This window comes from Pantherophis guttatus, chromosome 1 (genome assembly GCF_059756535.1).
Source record: "Pantherophis guttatus breed Tessera chromosome 1, ASM5975653v1, whole genome shotgun sequence".
Lineage (NCBI taxonomy): Eukaryota > Metazoa > Chordata > Lepidosauria > Squamata > Colubridae > Pantherophis > Pantherophis guttatus.
This window is the reverse complement of record NC_142063.1, coordinates 234,895,653-234,917,352: the sequence shown is the minus strand read 5'-3', so window position 1 is coordinate 234,917,352 and position 21,700 is coordinate 234,895,653. Positions and strand designations below refer to the sequence as shown.

General features: G+C 37.5%; 1 long non-coding RNA gene across 2 annotated transcripts in view; it reads right to left on the bottom strand.

Moving 5' to 3' along the window:
• Positions 1-6,203: 6,203 nt before the first annotated feature.
• Positions 6,204-21,700, bottom strand: part of LOC148116807 (uncharacterized) — a 54,932-nt gene continuing 39,435 nt past the window's right edge. For both annotated transcript variants that reach the window (XR_015731376.1, XR_015731375.1), the window contains one exon: positions 6,204-6,336. This is a non-coding gene — a long non-coding RNA (uncharacterized LOC148116807). The remainder of the gene's footprint in view (positions 6,337-21,700) is intronic.

The window sequence follows — 21,700 nt, the reverse complement described above, 5'->3', positions numbered from 1 at the left end:
GTGAGGCAGCCCTACAAATCTATTGGTCAGACAGAATTTAATTGGGCTCCCCTGGAGGCTATGTTTTCATTACTGATCTCTACCTGCAGGCATGGAGGTCCGCTCAAGCAGAACCAAGCTGGAGATTATTAACCTAACCTGATACAAGATGTCAATTAATGCCCCACAACTGACAGCTCCAATGTCACATAATAATTTCATGAAATAAACCACTCCCGTTTACAGAGGCCAACGTTACCTAAACACCAATCAACTAAATTAGACTACGGCTCTTTCCCCGTGTATTTTCAGAGACAACAGCCACAATGTTTACTATGTAATGGCATCAGTGCGGCTCAGGTTAATCCAGAGATTTATTTACACAGAAAGTGATGGCAAGCATGTTCCAAATGACTTACTTAAACTTGTGTTCTTAGATCCCTTCCAAATTCTTTGGCTGGAGTACAGTTCAGAGGAGGGTTTCAGCAGGTTCTGACCAGTTCTGGAGAACCGGTAGCGGAAATTTTGAGTAGTTTGGAGAACTGGTAAATACCACCTCTGACTGGCCCCACCCCCATCTATTCTCTGCCTCCCGAGTCCCAACTGATTGGGAGGAAATGGGGATTTTGCAGTATCCTTCCCCTGGAGTGGGGTGGGAATGGAGATTTTACAGTATCCTTCCCCTGCCATGCCCACCAAGCCATGCCCACCAAGCCATGCCCACAAAAATGGTAGTAAAAAAATTTGAAACCCACCACTGGGTACTACAGTTTCATCTTGCACTAAGTGAGAATTGTACATTATCTTTAATCTTCCCTGGGATCAGTGAAAGGGGAAAAAAACGTTGGTTCATTGAGTTGTGTCAAGGTGAGCTCGAATGAGGAGACAAACAGCCTGCTCTGATGAACCACTGCTTGAAGACCTGAGGTCAGCCAAGGTTGGGGCTGTCCAGCAACCATCAGGAGAAGTTGCCATTGGTTTCCAAAGGTGAACTGCCAACTCTACCCAATTCAAGGGCTTGCCACATGGAGAAGAGAGGACAAGCACTCTGCAAGGCACCCCACAAAAAAGGAACTGTGGCCTCCTATGATGAGCAATACTGGCCCTGGCCCTATGGTAGCAAACTAAGTACTGTATCTCCATTCAAAACAACAGTTAGCCAACCCAGCCTCTTAAAGAGCATTATTATTGATACAGGCAGTCCTTAGTTAACAATTAATCTCTTGAGGTTGCTATAGAGCACATTTGTTTATTTTCTTTGATCTCCTGGGGGGAAAAAATGGTGGGATGCAGGACTAACAAAAGTAGAAATAATTTTTTTGTCCACCACAGAGAACATGATGGTTTTGTAATGGGAACTAATTATTGGTAGGAAAAAAATGATAGGATTCCTAGAAATAGGTTTTTTTGTTTTTTTTAATTTGATTTATATGCCGCCCTTCTCCAAAGACTCAGGGCGGCTTACAATGCGTTAAGCAAGTTGAGGAAGAATTCACTCAAAAGACATATATTTCTCCTGCATAAAAGTCATGGAAATATTGTGTAAAAATCTGTGATTCCCAGAATTAAAGGGAAAAAAAGTGGATCTGCCAATTTGGCAGGAAAGTCACCTATGTGCTGATTGGCTTAATGCATCTATCATCTCTGAACTGTGACACACATTGTTTGCATGTTATTTTTTCTTGCCAACAGAGAAAAAAGTTTGCTTCTTTTTGGATCTCTGGTTTCTGTGATTTGTGATTTGTGTGTGTATGTGTGCGAACAAAACAGCATTTCCTGCTTCATTTCGCTAACTCTCTTGTCTTAGTCTGCCACAGATTCTTGACAGATTCTTTTTCTTTTTAAAAAATAATTATAATGAATAATAATAAATAAATAATGTACAATAAATTGCATTATTTACTAATGTAGATGCAGCAGCTCCCAAAACCATGCCCCCTCCAGTCTGCAGAAAAAAACTCTTTCCACAGAACCGGTCCCTGCTCTCTGCCTTAAAGAATCCGTCTCTTTTCTTGAGATTGTGAAGCACTGTTGTGGTCCGCCAGCAACCTGCAGAGCTGGCAGCGGAGTCTGACAGTGAGGAGGCTGGGAAGGACAATGGGCCAGTCCTGGAGTCAGGGGAAGGCCCGGATGAAAGCTCTGCGTTGGAGGCAGAAATGGGGCCAGGGCCATCTGGGAGCGATGCATGGATTCTGGAGCCTCCAGAACCTTTGTTCATCTTTCTTGCACATGCTGTGCTTCTGTCTGGTTTCTATTAGTATTATTGTATTTGGGCAGAAAAATTAATGGTAGCAAGGAGTTAATAGTTTCTCTAACATTTTGCTACCATCTAGCTGGGGTCTGGACCTTTGCATTTCATTCATATTAGAACTATTCTCCCAACATCTGAACAAGTGAGATTTGGAGGAAGTGATGTGAAGCAGGCACAAGACAGACTTAGGTGGAGGCACCTCTGTCGGTTAAATACACATACACAAACACAATTTTGTAAACACTCCCCATCATTACCCCTCTTTGTTTCTCTCATTCTCTTTTCCTAGAAAAAAATTAATGGCCACTCTAGGTGAGACAGATGACTCTAGGCAGAAGCCAAGGTAAATTTAGAGAGAAAGGTATTCTATCACTTATTATAGTACTATAATACTATATTCTTTCTTCGCTTATTCTTTCTTCCTCTCTCTTTCACACACACTGAAATCTAAGTTTCAGTTTGGGATTTTTTTTAAAACAACACCAAAATGTTTTTAAAATCATCAAAACCCATATTTCTTATCTCAAGCACTTCTTAATGACTCTCTTAACGAAAGAAGCCTAAATTCAATAAAGATAATAAATAATAGTCAAATGAAACTGTATCACACAGCACCATTATCTGTATTTCTTTACTCTAAATTCATAGAGGACCGATCCATATCAGGATTACCACACTTGAGGAATAAAATAGCTAATCCTTTTTCCAACCTGCTTTTAAATTCCCATGCACAGGCATGGGGTTTTAAAAACTTCCGTTGCTTTCCAAGTTTCAGATGGTAATTGATTCTTAAAACATTTTAAAAATAACTAAAATGTCAAAGCATTTTACCCAATGCTTTGCTGGAAATGAAGCAAATTACATCATCAAGTACCCCAAACCTGAAAAATGAGTAAGTTATTGAATAAACAGGTAAAATTAACATTTTGATTTTATTCCTATTTTGTGATATGATTTCTCTGTGTGCGCGTGCCATTGTGTGTGTATATGCACATACATGCATTTTTTTGTATTGAATACAAAAAAGAAAAAGAAAGAAAATAACAAAACAACAAAAATGTGCAAGGTATATTTATATCTTGGATAAACATTCACCTAAGTATTTCCATGAATACTTAGCCATATTTCATCCACTGATCATCTATAATAATGTACAATTTATTGGTTGCTAACAATAGCAAGTCTGCTTTTACTTGATTTTCCTGTTACTTTTCTTTCTCCTGTGCGGTCCATCTAGAGCAGGACTGTCAAACTCCTGGCCCGCAGGCTGGATGCTTCATACGCCACGCCCACGTCCAGTTTAGCGAAGGGAGGGGGAAGTCTCAATACGTCACGTGACACCACCATGACGATGTGAGTTAGACCCCTGATCTAGAGTCTCAATGGGTTGAGGCAGCCTACAAGTATTTACAATTCTAAAGAAACTAATGCTTTTTCTAATTGGCAAGCAAGATGCTAAAAATTAATTCAAGACCCATAAATAAAGCCATAAACAGCTGGGCAATTGGGGAGCTGGGAGGGAGGTCCCCTATTTCAAAAAAATCTGATTAGGCTTCCCTAAGCAAGATGAAGCACCATGGAAACTTGTTCTGGACTTTATTGGCCTTTTCGTCTAAGTAACCCCGCAATGGGGCACTTTTAGTACCACAATATTTGAGAACATATCATGATATATAAATTAAATTATTAAACAGTGGTATGTTTAATTCTTGCCCTATTCTAACCTTGGTGAAATCATTAGTTTTATTCATGGAGATGGATGTACAAGTTCATTTAACCATTAAGTAAGTCATAGTTTTGTAAAGTCTGAGAATGCCAGGAGTAACTGCTTTACAAAATGTTCTATGTTTTTTTTTTTAGTCAATAGGAATCTGATCTGTTTTTGCTAACCATGTTAGTAAGGCCAATTTATTTTTTTCTTTTTAAAGACTTTTAAAAATCTGAAAAATAGGTTTGTCTTATTCAGGTTTTTTAAGGAGCAAAGAAAGCCAGAACAGGGTAAGCGAATAAAGAGCAAGCCCATACAGAATAGATGTAGGAAAGCAAGATAAGCTTTCTGCTCATATTCTCTACCTTAAAATGTGAAAATTGTCATCCTCATTCCTTCTGATAAAGCCACCCTATTATTAGGACATCCTGCAGTTTCTCCAAAGGGGAATCAAAGATTCAGTTGGACCTCACAATCTTTCAAATATTGTCTACCCCATCTCACAGATATCCAGGCCCTCAAATGTATAACAAGACTGTATTCAAGGCTGATATTAGAGGCACAGAGTTACCATTCTGTAGGATCAAGAGAAGCCAATTTTATTACAGGTGACTGAGATTCAGAAGACAAGACAGAGACCTATTGTTTGGATTAGGAAGCAATCAAGGTTTCTGTTAGAGAAGGCAAGAAGTATATGGCTTTGGGATCTCCTGCAATTGTTCCGGGATTTGAATGCTTGGGGCAGAATCTTAAATATTGGAAGTTCCCAGTCTGTACTCAAGGAGATCTTCTAGCACCAACCTCTTCCCATACAGAACAGCCAGCCATACAATTACAATTACAATTACAATTATGGTAGTCATTTGGGTGGTATAGTTCAGACTCCAGCTCAGTGGCTGAGCCTCCAAGGACAAAAATATAGAACAGGGCCTGTTTTTGCCTCAGCTTGGCATGAGGGCCAATCCCTCAGCATCAGAGGTCTGGTAGATTGTTATTTTCTTTTTCTCTTCCCATGTCAGGGGCATGACAAATGAGAGACTAAGGGAATTGGATATGTTTATCACCGAGAATAGAAAATGGAAGGGAGATATAATGGCATTTTTCAAGAAATTGGAATGGTTTTACGAAAAGAAGACTATGATCCTGTCTCTGTGGCCCCATTATGCAGGAAATGAAATAATGGTCTTAAATTATAGGAAGGCAGGACTGAATCTTCCAAAACAAATTCCTATAGGTTGAGAGTGATTCAAGAATATAAGCAGTTACTAGTAGTAAGCTCCTTTTCTGGCTATATGTTCAAGGAAAGGTTGCTCAGCCATCTGTTGAGATGCTTCAATTTGATTTCTACACAGAGCAGAGTCTGACTCAACATCTCCTTACACTTATGATTCTATCACTCCCCTGAGATTAGAACAGGGTGTACTGACTTCCTCTCAATCATATTTTTCCAAAACTGGTTTTCACAAGCATGCTTTCTATCTTGCTTTTGGCATATAAAAATCACAACTGATGACGTAGCTGCTGGTAATCTTATCCTTCAATGTTTAGCATCAGGCAGTTCATTTCTGGTTTCGTCTTACACATGAGCTTTTGCTTGTCTCTGTGTTGTCTTAGTAATTGTTTAGATCAAAACATTTTAACAGAAATGATTTTTTTCCCCTCAGAGATGAAGCAACATTTATCTCTCCTTAACCTACTGCAGAGAAAGGAAAGAAAGAAGTGGGGAGGGATATAAATTCCTAAATGATAACCAGATAAATATTTTATTTCAATTGATAGAAAAATAGATTCCAAAAAAACAACTGAAACATTATAACAGCTTTAAGTAGTGATAGAAGGTGATGATGATGATCACGATGATAATGATGACTGCAAATTTCATTAGTAACCAAATTTCTAATTTGATCACATTGGTTAGAAAGTTTTATCAATTGGCATACAAGTCTACAAAATTTCTTATGACCAAAAAGATCAGTAGTATTTTCTAAATCAAGGTAATTGTGCTGGATTCTGGGTGCCCCTGGAAAAATTTCCCAACTTTTATTTTATAATTAAAAAAGCATCTCCTATCATAGTTTTCCCAAGGTACACATTTCAACATGGATTTTTGCTTAATGTAGGGATTTATAAGCTTATTTATAAGTGTATGTGTTCTTGTACATTAATTTGTGTAATAGTATATTTATATTTTAAATTGGGAACCATAACACAACATTTGGAACACACACACACACACACACAAATATGATTGTGTACATGTGTATATATCACATACATATTTAATTGTTTGTATGTTGGTTCAGATAGTACACATTATTTTGAGTTCCATTAAAATACTAATTAAACATATGTCTTCCCATCCATGATTCTGGAACATCTGAAGGGTTGATTCAGTGATCTGAAAAGACAAAAATAAATTGAGATCAAAGATTGCTTGTCTAATCTTTGCTTTAATTTTGATTTTTCTGAATACTGCATCTTTGTTTTTAAAAGGGACACTATCTTGCGTAAAAATGTTTGCATTTTATTAGACTTAATAAACCTGTTTTGGACTTATATATATGAAATAAAAATCTCCAAGCTGAGCCTGCAAAGTGCTTTATAAATAATATAATTAAAGATGTGACTAAGGGACATTCAGAATTTATCATTACTTTCCTGTTTAGCAGGTAAATGTGTTATCTTGTATAAATAACTTAATTATAAAACATTTTCTCTACTATCAGTGACCTTTCCCTACTTAGTCTTAAAACTCACCTAAAATGAGCAGTATCAATAAATAGCAATCTTTCTACTAATATACAATGTTCCCTTAATCAGTATTCCAATTTCCTAGAAACAGTAATTTCACATGTAGGCAGGACATTAATTCAGTTTCATATCACATTTTGTTGAATGTCTAGCCTTGCTTTGCAAGGCTGAGAAGGACAGTCGAGTAGACACTCCTCTGTCTACTCCAGTGTAGACAGCACTACTTTGCTTCCTGTTGCAATATTTTCTGGATCAGACTCAATAAAATATTTGAGAATTTATAGTTTAAATATAAATTCTTTTATTTACATAAGGCATTCTATATTCACTGAATATTCGCAGATAGAAGCAAAGGGACAGTGGTGAGCAGCTCTTTATATACACAATGGGTGGAGCTATATGTACAAGTGATGAGTCATGAATATATTATAAGTCAAAGAATCAGTTAACCCTTGATGTCTCTTATATACATTATTTACACAATAGGGGATGAGGCATTTATATCTAACAAATCCCCCTCTAAATGCCGATTAGTTATACAACACCAATTACATTCAGGTTCAGAGCTGTACAATACATGCAGTTTGGAAGTTAAATATTTATGTTGTTTAGAAGGTAGAGGCTTTGTTAATATATCAGCTATTTGTTCTGAAGTATCACAGTGTACAGCTTTTATAAATCCATCGTGAGACAGTTGTCTCACATGTTTAAACTTTATATCTATGTGTCTGGACCTTTGTCCAATAGCATCAGATCTAGAGATTTCAATAGCTGCTTTGTTGTCCTCATTCATGATGAAAGGTAAAGCAGGTTTCTCCCAAATTTCTGAAATTAAGTCATTAAACCATACAAGATTATTTGCAGCTTTGGATAAACAAATATATTCTGCTTCCGTCGTTGAAGTGGCTACTAGTTCTTGTTTGCCGGTATACCAATAAATTGGACAGTTATTTAAAAAGAAAATGTAGCCTGATGTACTTTTTCTGCAAGATGTATCTCCTGCCCAATCAGCATCTGCATAACATATAAGTCTTGGTTCTTTGTTACTATTTGGTTCTAATACAAGACAAAAATCTATTGTGCCCTTTAGATACCTTAAAATTCTTTTGATAGCATCCCAGTGATATATTGTTGGTTTACTGACATATCTGGATAATAAATTGAGTGGTAGGGCAATATCTGGCCTAGTCCAATTGGATATATAAAGAAGTGAACCTATGGTTGATCTATAAAACGTATTATCCTTAAATTCAGGAGATGATTCATTAGTGTTTCTGAGAAAGTCAGTTTGCATGGGAGTATCGCATGGTTTAGCATCTATCAACTTACATTTGTTCAAAAGTTCTAAGATCTTATCCTTTTGTGTAAGTTGGAATCCCTTTTTTGTTTTGCTAATCTGTACACCAAGATATTTGTTTACTTTACCCAATGATTTTAGTGAGAAGTGTTCATTTAACTTCTTTACAAACATTTCTCTTTTTTCTTTGTGTTTACCAATATATAAGATGTCATCTACGTAAATTAATACAAATTCAATACAATCATTACTCTTTTTGATAAAGAAACAGTTATCAGCAGAAGTAGCATTAAAATCCATAGTTTTGAGTACCTTCACTAAACAATCATACCATCTTTTACCGGATTGTTTTAATCCATATAAACTTTTGTTTAACAACCAAGTTTCATTTCTATTAGTGTATTGACTGTGAGGGGCTCTTACATATATTTCCTTGTCTAATTTTGCGTGTAAGTACGCAGTCTGTATATCGTATTGGAATACATCAAGGTTGAGTGCTGAGGCTACTACTAAAGCTGTTTTGACACTCTCTGTCCTTACAGTAGGGGAATAAGTGTCTGTATAATCCTCTGGATATTTTTGTGCGTAACCTTGAGCAACTAATCTAGCTTTGTATAGTGAATTGCCTCCTTCCAGATTTTTAATTTTATATATCCACCTGGTGCCAATAATAGTTTTATCCTTAGGTGCAGTTGTGGGTGTAAACACATTTAATCCTTGCAAACTTTCCATTTCTTTTTTCATGGCAAGTTCCCATTTTTCTTTTTCTTCACGAGGAAGTTTTAGTACTTCTTCGTATGTATTAGGAGTTGTTGGTTCACTATTCATATTCATTATGTAATCTTTATATTTATTTGGCATCTTATTCCTGTTGTTTCTAATGATTCTTTCTGGTTTGCTATTGTTGTCATGCATATATCTTGCTTCCTTTTTAGTTAATGTATCAATCTTTATTTTGTGTTGGCTATTTGTCCATGTCTTTGTTTTGTTCTCATGTTTGTTGGTATTTTGTTTATTTACAATTCTTTCGTTATGGTATTTTGTTTCTAGGTTTTTGTTTGGGAATATTTCATTAAGATGTAATTTAGACCAGTTGGCCTGTTCATGGAACACGGCTGATCTGGAAACTATAAACTTATTATTACTATCAATGAACCTATATCCTTTTGTGCCAGTTTCATATCCCATAAATTTAAGTCTTCTGGACACATTTTCTCCCTTCCTTCTCAATTGTTTAGGTATGTGTACGTCTGCAGTGACCCCAAAAATATGCATATGTGCCAATTTTGGTTTTCTATTATACATCACTTCGTATGGTGTCTTATTTATGATGCTGGACCATGTCCTGTTTTGTGTATAATTTGAATAGTGTAGGGCTTCTGACCAAAAATGTTTGCTTAAGCCAGCATCCTCTAATGTACATCTAATCATGGTTTGTAATGTGGAATTCTTTCTTTCTGCAATTCCGTTCTGGAATGCGGAAAATGGACTGGAAGTGTAATGTAGCATTCCTCTATCCTTTAACCATTGAGAGAATTCTTTAGACATGAATTCACATCCTCTATCTGTCATAATTTGTTTTATTCTAACATTATGTTGTGTCTCTACGCGTTTATAAAATTCCTTAAATTTTTGAAAAGTCTCATCTTTATGTTTTAATGTGTAAACAAAACCATAACGACTATAATCATCCACTATCGTTAGGAAATAACGTTTTTTATATGTGATTGATGGAGTAAGTGGCCCTACTAGGTCCATGTGTACTAAGTCAATAATTTTGTTAGTTGTTCTAGCAGATTTTTTTGGTTTGGAACTAGTTTTCAGCTTTGTAGATTTACATACTGAGCATTCCAAATAGTTTTCACAATTTTTTATTTTGACACCTTCTGCGTGTTCAGTCATTTTTTGTACTACAGGGAAGCTGGCATGTCCTAACTTTCTGTGTAAGACATGAGCACACTCATCATGAATAGGTTTTCCTATCTTTGGTTTTTTCAAATTATGTGTATCAGTATGATCATGAGTTATTTTACAATCATCATTGTCACTATTGCTGATATTTTCATCATCTGTTTCTATACATTCTTCAACATTTGAATCAATATTATGTAACCATTCTTCTTTTGTTATAAGGTAAGGTAGTCCTCCTTTAATCATTACAGTACCTATGTTGCACTTATTTTTCTCTAGAATTGCTTCTCCCTTTGAGAAAATAATATTAATATTAGAGTCCCTACATAACTTTAAAGCACTTAATATGTTATGAGGTATTTCGGGTATTAACAATACCCCCTCTATTTTTCCTAAACCAGGCAAAGTTACATTTCCTTTGCCCAATACTTGAACCTTTTCTTGGTTAGCTACTTTTATTACAAACTTATCTTCTGTGAAAGAAGACAATATGTTTTTATTATTAGTGGTATGATTTGTGGCTCCAGAATCTATAAGCCAATTATTATTTTCACCTTGCTGTGGTTTTGTATTGTCATGTTTATTTAGTCCATTCAGTGAACCAGATTTTCTATCTCTCGAATTTTCCCTGCCCCCTCTATTGTCTTTGTGGTTTGGTGGACTTCTATATCTGTGTCTATCTATAGAAGGTTGTCTATAATTATGTCTGTTCGTGTATTCTGGTCTGCGCCTTTCTCTTGAAAATCTGGGGCAATCTCTTCTATTGTGTTCTCTGGATCCACAATTATGGCATCTATATGATTCATTATATTTTTCTTGGAAAGCTACTTTCCTAAAAGGTATATGCTCTGTGTGATTGTTAGAGCGACTTTTTCTTGAGTTATCCTCAGTTATCAATTTGTTGGATAGATTTTCTATTGATAAATATCCTAGGTTAATGGTGTCTAAATGTGACATAAAATTGTCCCATGATGAATCAAGTGAATTGATAATAACACTTTTCATTGTTTGGTCAGAGATTACTTCCCCCCTTAATTGCAGTTCAGCTCTTATTTTGTTTAAATGTATTAAATGCTCACTTATAGAAACCCCTGGTTTTACTCTAGATGAAAAGAAATCTTTAGACATCCTTGTTGTGGTGGCTACACTGTTGCTGTGAAACAAATTAAACATATATTGAATAATTTCTGAAACAGTTAGATTTGATTTGATGCTATAATACATTGCAGGAGATATGCTGGCTATTATTAGAAAAAAGGCTCTATGGTGTAGATTATCTATTTTTAAAGCCCAAGGTCTCCTTGGGGGATTAGTAATAAAAAATAGCAAATTCTCTTTCATGAAAATAACCTGAAGCTGTTGATACCATTCTTGTAGGTTATTACCATCAACCCTTAATTTTGGGAAGTCACTGGGCAAGTTCCCTATACTGTTTTGACCGTTACTCACAACCTGAGGCAGTCCGTGGTCTTGCAAATGCATAAAGTTGCAGAATGGTGTAGGGATGTCAGCAACGAGTCTGTGTGGTTCTCTCAGAAATTCAAATCTTCCCGGGTTGTCTTCGTGTCTTCGCGCATGCGCACTTCTCATTCTGTCTGTGACTTCGTCGTAGAAGGTTCTCTCCGTCGCCGCCTGATCGCTCGGTTCTTCCTCAGATGAGTCGGCCCCTGGCTCGGTTTTTGGAGTCCTGGTGGCAGCGACCGTTTCCTTCCTTCTCTCCCGAATAATGTCGCTTGCTTCTGTTTTCGGTGTGGGGTGGAATCGGCAAGGCTCTCTGGGCTCGGGCGTTGCTGTTCTCGAGTTCGGGATGGTGACAGGCAGTTTTCGATGTGCTGGTTCGCTTGCTTGCTTCTCCGGCGACTCTCTAGATATTTTTAATTTTGGTCCAAATGTAGCAAAGAGCGTTTTTATGGCAGATTTTACTTGTATATCTATTAAGTCTTCTTCATTTTCTGTCTCTGATTCTTCGGAGGTGTGCGATTTTTCTTTTTCATTTTTCATGTCGTGCAGGGTTTTTCGCGCCAGACATTTTGAATCTGGCTTCCTGATTGGCTCAGCTTCGTTCATCTTGGGAGTCAGTTGTAATAAAGATGGCCGCCATTCAAAATTTCGTGCGGGACCGCTGCTCTCCCTCTTCGCTGTATTTTTGTCTGTAAGCTCATCACTTACTATTTTTGGATCTTTTGCTTTTTTGGTGTTGATGTGTTTCTCTTTCGCTGCTCCGTTGTTTCTTATTACATCTTGGAGTTTCGCGATGAGATTTTCATCACTCTTTTGGCTCTTCAAGATCTTTAGTATTTCTGACCTGAGTTCGTTGTTTTCTGCTTCGTTTTGTTCATCATCTTCATTTATTATTTCCTCATCTTCTGTAGTGTATTCTTCAGGTTCATTTGAAATTGCGTTTGTGGATTCATCTATTATTTCTGAATCTTCTTCCATCTCTTTGCTGTATGCTCTGGTGTTGGGTCTATTTCTTTTTGACATGTTCAAGTCCTTATTGAGTCAATCTAACCATCCTCTGCTACCAGATTGTTGCAATATTTTCTGGATCAGACTCAATAAAATATTTGAGAATTTATAGTTTAAATATAAATTCTTTTATTTACATAAGGCATTCTATATTCACTGAATATTCGCAGATAGAAGCAAAGGGACAGTGGTGAGCAGCTCTTTATATACACAATGGGTGGAGCTATATGTACAAGTGATGAGTCATGAATATATTATAAGTCAAAGAATCAGTTAACCCTTGATGTCTCTTATATACATTATTTACACAATAGGGGATGAGGCATTTATATCTAACACTTCCATTTCATAGACCTTTGCATTCACAAACCTTCATAGAGGGGCACACTGAGGCACACATCCTTTGTCCCTTCATCAGTGAGGAGCACAATAGCTCACAATAGCATGGTTAGAATGCTGGGTTGGAGGTTAGGAAGCCCACTTTCAAGACCCAAATGCTGCTGCTTGGTGATATGAGTTCCTGTCACTTGCTCCAGCTCCTTGACAGGGACATGAAAGGAGCCCCCAAGGGCGTCCCCCGGGCAATGGTGATGTCATTGGCTAATCCTTTCAACCCAGAAGCGCCTTAAACTATGCCTCCAACTTGAACAGGGTGGAGGACTTTCATCAATGCCCTGTCACCAACATTGATGTTTCTCCGTCTGGTCTATCAAAAACTGACATGAATATATATGTATGTTTGTACTGAGGATATTGTTTTACAATTCATTTGGATTTTATCCTAGAGTCTCAGACAGGGATCCCTCTAAACAAATCTAGTAACCTTTTTGAAATGGGTATCAGGATCAAAATATTAATCTGACTTTTGTGAAGAATCTGATCATTGTGTCACTTTAAAAAAAAAAAATCCAATGTGCTGCATAAATCAAAACCAAATTGAAAAGTTCCTATTTTAAGCTTCAAACCTTTAGAATCTCAATTTCCTTTTCGTTTTAAGATTGTTGAACATTTTAAGATTGTTGATTATTGTAAAGCATTGTCAATTTCCTTTTCCTTTTAATGTTGCTGAACAGGTCATTCAGATGAACTTACACTGGCCATTTTGCTTCTAATAAAATACTACATTCTGTGTCATGCAGGTGTTTATAGCAGCTGGGTGATCCAGTTGTGAAACATTTGAAATCAGAAGCTTTTATGTGGGATAGGAGTAATCATCAGTCTGTATTCTTTCTTCCCTACTAAACAGCACAGATAGTGGATGTCAGGGTTGTCAAACTCGCGGTCCGTGGGCCAAATGCTTCATGCGCTGGCCACTCCCACACCCGGTTTAGCGAAGGGGGGGGAAGTGCCGATACGTCACATGATGCCGCTGTGACAACGTGAGTTTGACAGCCCTGGTGTATGTGATGGAATGTAATGAGGAGCTGAATTCCCAGGAGGGACGGGGTGCATTCCAGAAAAGTAAAAGAAAACTCAATCCAGATGTTATGTGTGAGAGAAGAGGATGAAGACAGCCCTCTCCCTAATAGTTTACAGAGTGTATTGATGTAAATATCAGACTTCTCAGTCTGGTAAGATTTTGTCTGTAGGTGTGAAACCAATAAAAAACTCAACTTGGAAGAATCCATATGTGTCATTCTTGGTTTTGGGCCTGACAGTGTAGTAGAAGTATGTATGTCACATAGAACTGTAAAGCCCCTAGCCTGGATCTTTATTTTCCCACTACCCAGTCCAGTGTTCTGTTTTTAGTTATTGCCACGAGTGGAAGAGTTCCCACCCCAAGCAGGTAGCTTTGCTGTCACTTCCTCATCCTAAAGAAAAGATCTCCCTTGCTTGTCATTTGGTTGAAGCAGAAACAAGATTCCTCATTCCCAGGCTTAACTTTTAAATAGATGATTCTTGTTTTCTTATTTAATGAGGGCTATCAGGAGCAAGTGGTTTCAGAGCCTTTAGTGCTAGCACAAAGTATGTAATGGAGGATGTGGACGAATGCACCTACGATTCAAACAATAGGCTCTCGTCCAGGGGTCAGCAACCCACAGCTCTGGAGCCACATGTGGCTCTTTCATCTCTCTGCTGCGGCTCCCTGTTGCCAGTCGGCTCCACAATTGATAGGGCTTTTGGTTAGGACAGGTAGAGGAAAAAGGATGCCGTGCTAGGAGGAGACTCTATGGTGGGGGAACCTGACTTCCGGTCAGCAGAGGAAAAAGGACACCACAGTAGGAGGAGACTCTATGGTGGGGGAACTGGAGTTCCGGTTGGCTCCAGAATTGAACAGGGGGCTTCCAATTAGGACCTTTCTGGCTCTTTGAGTGTTTAAGGTTGCCGACCCCTGCTCTAGTCTAACTGCATGGCCAAATAGCAAAAACAGCTGTCCTGCTTTATATATGGAGATGAACTTTGATCATTGAAGCTTTTTTAACATCCAATATGGGTTTTATTAAGGGTTCTTTTTTTCATATATTCCCAATAGACATCTGCCATTAGAAAAAGAGCTAACCCAGATTTCATTGCCAACATTTTCACAACAAATATATTACTAGAGTGGGAGAGAGCACGGTTCTATGAGTTTAAAACTCATTTCCTTTTATAGTAGGTGAATCTGTGGAAGTGACTGAAAATTGACCGGTTTTTGCACTAAAAGAGGATGACCAACATTGTATATCGTAAAGCATTGACATATGTAGACACCATATATTTCATATTTATTATTCATAAAAAATATTTTCAGGACCTCCCCTGATTTTTTGAGTTACTAGATTTAAGCAAAGTATTTTAATTCCAGAAGCAAAATTGGAATGTTTATTGTAGTATGTCTCAGTGAAATAGTTCATATTTATAAAACTTTACTGTGTTGCAAAAACAAGGAGAAAATTGAGGTGCAAGCAGGACGAAATGGCTTTTTAAAGGAAGTTTTACAAAAACCATTTTATTTTCAGCACCAGATGGTAGAATGATTTCTGTCTTTGGAGGAGTGATATAGTGTTCTTTTAAAATTAGGTTTATACTTCTTTATTCCTCCCTTGGCCTGGGCATATGGAATGGTGCCTACCTAATTGGTCATGAGAGGGGATTAAATTAAATAAAATCACAATTCACAGGGGGGCTGTAAATATGGCCTTTTAATTTGAACTTTTTTTTGCGGGTTGCAGTGTAATTCAAGCTTCTTTGGCTTTATTTGTGTGTCACTATTCACAGAACTTGCCAAGTCAAACCTCAAGAAGTCTGTTATGTTGGCCATTGTTTATGCCCAAAATGAACCATTTTGCTACTCAACAAAAGACCTCCTGTCAACAACTCCATTCAGAACAGTTGATCAAGGCTTCAGCAGGAAGGGGCCGCATTCTTCTGTTAAGCCTTGGGGTGCAACAATCGGACAGATCTGGTGTCTGCAGCTACTTTGACAATTCTATAAGCAAACCAAGGATGTTCTGAAGAGACATTAATGAATGCGAGCAGCTCTTCATGTGTTCTCTGCCATTAAACTGAAACAGTCAGCTTGAAGTGACTAATTGCCTTGGGAGGAGAAGGAACCAAGAGCACTCAGTGCTGGAAAGCTGCTAACGGAGAACTTATGGAACAAAGTCCAAGGATTCTCGTCCAAATTGGAATGTGATAGAAATCTGTTGGAAGGTGATGACAGAAGTGAAGTAAAGCAGTTGTTTCCTGAACCATGTACCAGATGTGTCATAAACTGTGATAAATAAGATCAGTATTTTACACGCCAGAAACTGGGGAATACTATGAGTGCTCGTTACAAAGTACCCCCCAGAATCTACTTGAAGTGTACTGTTACTTGAACCTTCAAGAAGCACATAGATATTGCTTAATGCTTAGAGAAACTGATTTATTTATCTTCGGACCAACAAAGCTGATTAAGAGCTTCAATTTAATTTACTATTTACAGATTATGAAAAGATATTCAAGAATTCCAAACTCTGCTGTTTCTTAAACTGATTTTTTTTAATTTGCTCCCTTTCCTCCTTAATTCACTGCCATGTTCTGAAATATCTTTCTTACTAATTGAAGAATTGCCTAGCATAATATTTCTCATCTGGCTAAAAAGTGGAAAATCCTAACCACAGCTCAGATAAATCAAAACACTTGGAGCTTAAGTCAGATTCTTTTTCTATGGAATTGATAGGCGACATTAATAGCTTTCATTCTTTTGTTCTATTGTAGGAGTGAAGGCAGATCTCAGTCATGGAAGAGGGAAAGAAAGAGAAACAAAATATTACATTTTGGTACATCTTTAAAAAGTAAAGAATGCAAGATGAATTTGTAAGACATGTTTATTGTGAAACTGCAATCCAATGGAATTAAACCTCATTTAACTCAATGGGGCTTAGTACTGAATTAGTACATATTAGTACATATTGACGTTTGTTATTAACCTGAGTTTAACTCAATTTTTTTGTCTCCACATGGATTCCTTCCCTTGAAAAGAAGTGTGCCATTAATGTATATATTTTCTATTATATAATGTTTTTATTTGATGGGAATATGAGCTTTTCCCTCCAGCAATTGCACCTGTGGGGGCAATGTTGAAATAGGCTAGATGATGGTTATGGCTACATAATCTAATGCATCTACCAAAGAAGGAACTTCAATCACACTGCTGCAACCACCATCTTGCATGTTTTGACCACTTAAGAACACCATTGCCTCCCCTCAGAACCATTATCAGTATACTGTATATCCTACATATCCTAATTATCCTACATTTGCTGCTGAGAAGAATAGAATATGTGGCATAAATGAATAGAGAGGCAAATCACTGTAATGCTTTTGAAGGTTAGCCTGAAGATTTGGGAGGGTCTGTTTGGCTTCATTGTTTCTTTCAGAAGAAGGGAGATATAGTACATGCATTATTGCAGAATAACAGAGTTGGAAAGGGTATTGGAGGTCTTCTGGTTCAACCCTCTGCTCCAGCAAGAAACCCTATACCCATACCACAGGTGGCACACATAGCCATATCAGTGAGCATGCCAGCTCAGCTTTGGTGCGCATGCGCATGCCGCCCAGCTGATTTTCGGGCCTTCTGGGCCCACCAGAAGTAGGGAAACAGGCTGTTTCCTGCCTCCAGAGGGCCTGGGGGGCTGGGGAAGGCCCATTTTTCTTTCTCACCTGGCTCCACATCCTCTCTATGCATCTGGGAAGGGCGAAAACAGCCTTTCCCATTCCCTCGGAGGCCCTCCGGAGGCCTGAAACGGCCCATTTCCCAACTCCCGGTGAGACAGGGAATGCCGTCCATATAATTTACTTCAGTAAAGCATTTGATAAAGTAGACTATAACCTACTACTAGATAAAGTAGAAAAATGTGGGTTAGACAGCATCACCACCAGATGGATTTGTAACTGGCTGATCAACCGCACTCAACATGTAGTCCTCAATGGAACTGCATCTACATGGAGGGAAATATGCAGTGGAGAACCCTAAGGCTCTGTTTTAGGCCCAGTGCTCTTCAACATCTTCATCAATGACTTGGACGAGGGGATAGATGGGGAACTCATCAAATTTGCAAATGATACCAAGCTGGCAGGAATGGCCAACACTCCAGAAGATAGGTTCAAGATACAGAGGATCTTGACAGAGTTGAACATTGGGCGCTATCTAACAACATGAAATTCAACAGTGAAAAAACTAAGGTTCTACATTTAGGCAAGAAAAACAAAATGCACAGGTACCGTATATGTGGTACCTTGCTCAATAGTAATAACTGTGAGAGGTATCTTGGAATCCTGGTGGACAACCATTTAGATATGAGCCAGCAGTGTGCAGCAGCTGCCAAAAAAGCCAACACAGTTCTGGGCCACATAAACAGAGTGATAGAATCAAGATCACATGAAGTGTTAATACCACTTTATAATGATTTGGTAAGGCCACACTTGGAATACTGCATTCAGTTTTGGTCGCCACAATGTAAAAAAGATGTTGAGACTCTAGAAAGAGTGTAGAGAAGAGCAACAAAAATGATTAGGGCACTGGAGGCTAAAACATATGAAGAACGGTTGCAGGAACTGGGTATGTTTAGTTTAATGAAAAGAAGGACTAGGGGAGATATGATAGCAGTGTTCCGATATCTCAGGGGTTGCCACAAAGAAGAGGAGTCAAGCTATTTTCCAAAGCATCTGAGGGCAGGATAAGAAGCAATGGATGGAAACTAATCAAGGAGAGAAGCAACTTAGAACTAAGGAGAAATTTCTGAGAGTTAGAACAATTAATCAGTGGAACAACTTGCCTCCAGAAGTTGTGAATGCTCCAACACTGGAAGTTTTTAAGAAGATGTTTGGATAACCCTTTGCCTGAAGTGGTGTAGGGTTTCCTGCCTGATCAGGGGATTGGACTAGAAGACCTCCAAGGTCCCTTCCAACTCTGTTATTCTATTCTATTCTATTCTATTCTATTCTATTCTATTCTATTCTATTCTATTCTATTCTATTCTATTCTATTCTATTCTATTCTATTCTATTCTATTCTATTCTATTCTTATTTGCCAGTCAATTCAATTAGGTAGTCCTAACTTTTAAAAGAATGCCTTTTAGCATTTTCTACATAATTGTATATGCATAGATCTTATACCGGTATGTACATATTTATTGGGGTGTGCATGACAATCTTAAGGATTAAGATTTTTGCTAATTTAGCACAGAAATAATTTTATTCTTAGAAATATAAAATCTATTTTTCCTTTAGTGGAAAATGCAATTATTTGATATTCAGGGTCATCTTCCTTTTTCTAACTATAGTATTGACAATCTCAAAAGTCACAAACTCAAGGATTAGTTTTAACTAAATTGACACAGAAATTATTTCTATGTTTATACTTTTTAAATCTATTTTTCCTTTGGCTGAAAATGCAGTTGCTATAAATTCAGAATCATTTCCCTTTTTGTAACTATAGTATTTCTACTGTCTGTGCTGAAGAGTCATGCTAATGAGTCAAATTCTTTCAATCTTCTACATGTCCAGAGCCCAGGAAAAAAGAGAAAATATCAAACCTATTTTAAAAGCAAGAGAGCCTTGGTAGTACAGTGGTCTAAGGCACCCTGTTATTAAACTGGTTATTAAGACCAGATACCTGCAATTACTGCAGGTTCGAATCTCGCCAAGGCTCAAGGTTGACTCAGCCTTCCATCCTTTCTAAGGTAGGTAAATTGAGGACCCAGTTGTGGGGGCAATAAGCTGACTTTGTATAAATATACAAAAGAATGAAGGCTATTGCTTAGTGCATTGTAAGCCACCCTGAGTCTCCAGAGAAGGGCAGCATATAAATCAAATTTAAAAAAAAAAATCTATGAAACACAAACCATAGTTGGAATTTATATGGAGGACATCTACCAATGAACAGGAATTTGGCTTCTTTCTACAAACGTCTATTACTTTTTCATATTTTTAGTGGACATTAGCATCTGTAGTGTACATTTCAATTCCACTCTTCCCTTGGTTGGTGGTTTCTTGTTTGGCCCTTTCTACCACTTTGAAAGCAATTTTTATTTCTATCAAAATTAGAATAATAGAATTGTGAAGGGAGTCCCAGTTCTGTTTTAGTCAGAAGCATTGCAGTAATACCTCTCTCAGTGATAGTCGGCAATTATTCTTCTATAGAAAGTCCAGCTTACCAAAAGCTAAAAGTGTAAGGGAAGCTTACAGTTTTTAGTAACACAAATAACCAAATAATTGTGTGACTAATACAGATTTTATGGCCTTAATAAAGGAATGGATAATCTGAGAGAGGTGGCCAATGAAAACTTTTGAGTGCAGTTTCTAACCCTTCCAAAAGGCTGGTACTGTCTGTTTTAACCCAGCAAAAATTGAAAATTTCACTGATATTTAATTCACTGTAGCTATATTCCCTTCTTTTCTCTTGACTGGCTACTTTGAAAAACAGATTCAGTCCTGCCCTTCCCCTCTTTTGCTAAACATTCAGCCAGATGACTTGCTCTGAAAACTTCAGAACATTGCTTGCTACATTGCAACATGCAGTCATAACATTGGGAAAGTCTGACTAGTTTAGGAGAAACATTTCAACATGCTGAAAATTCATCTTACCTATTCTGTGGTTTCCTTGTGCAGAGCCACAAAAGTCCAGTGGAACAAACTAGCACTCCTGTTCAACTTGTATGATTTGACAGGAGCTGAGTTTTTGCTTTTGCAAAAATATGAGCTCCATGAACATTATTTCAGAATAGAATAGAATAGAATAGAATAGAATAGAATAGAATAGAATAGAATAGAATAGAATAGAATAGAATAGAATAGAATAGAATAGAATAGAATAGAATAGAATAACAGAGTTGGAAGGGACCTTGGAGGCCTTCTAGTCCAACCCCTGATTAGGCAGGAAACCTTACACCACTTCAGACAAATGGTTATCCAACATCTTAAAAACTTCCAGTGTTGGAGCATTCACAACTTCTGGAGGCAAGTTGTTCCACTGATTAATTGTTCTAACTGTCAGGAAATTTCTCCTTAGTTCTAAGTTGCTTCTCTCCTTGGTTAGTTTCCATCCATTGCTTCTTGTCCTGCCCTTAGATGCTTTGGAGAATAGTTTGATTCCTCTTCTTTGTGGCAGCCCCTGAAATTTCGGAACACTGCTATCATGTCTCCCCTAGTCCTTCTTTTCATTAAACTAGACATACCCAGTTGCTGCAACCGTTCTTCATATGTTTTAGCCTCCAGTGCCCTAATCATCTTTGTTGCTCTTCTCTGCACTCCTTCTAGAGTCTCAACATCTTTTTTACATCGTGGCGACCAAAACTGAAGATCAGTCATTATTTCGCGCCCCACCCCCCAAATCTTCTAAACAAGAGATACAAATTATAATTTAAGCTTCTCATCACTTTCTTTAGGGTTCCTCTTATAATAAATAGAAACTGTCACAAGTAAATGCCTTATTCTCCATTATGTAAATAGTATATGTACAGAATACCAAGGGTTAATTTATTTTTCACTGCCTAATGTATATATATTTAACCACTCCCATATCTAGCTCCACCCCTTGTATATATAAGGAGCTGTATGCCTTCCCCCTGTGCTTCTATCTGTGATTATTCAGTGAATATAGAATGCCTTCTGTAAATAAACAGAGCTTTACTTGAATATATAATTCTTAGTTCATTTATTGAGTCTGATCCTGAAAATATTGCAACAATCTGGTAGCAGAGGATGGTTAATTGACTCAATAAAAAAATTCAACAATGTCTGAGAGAGAATCTGAAGACTGCATTTCAAACAACGAAGAAATAATAGATAGAATTGACGAACATAAGGAAAACGAGATGAAAAGCAGCCCTCTCGGATCAGAGGTACTGAAACTACTAAAACTCAACG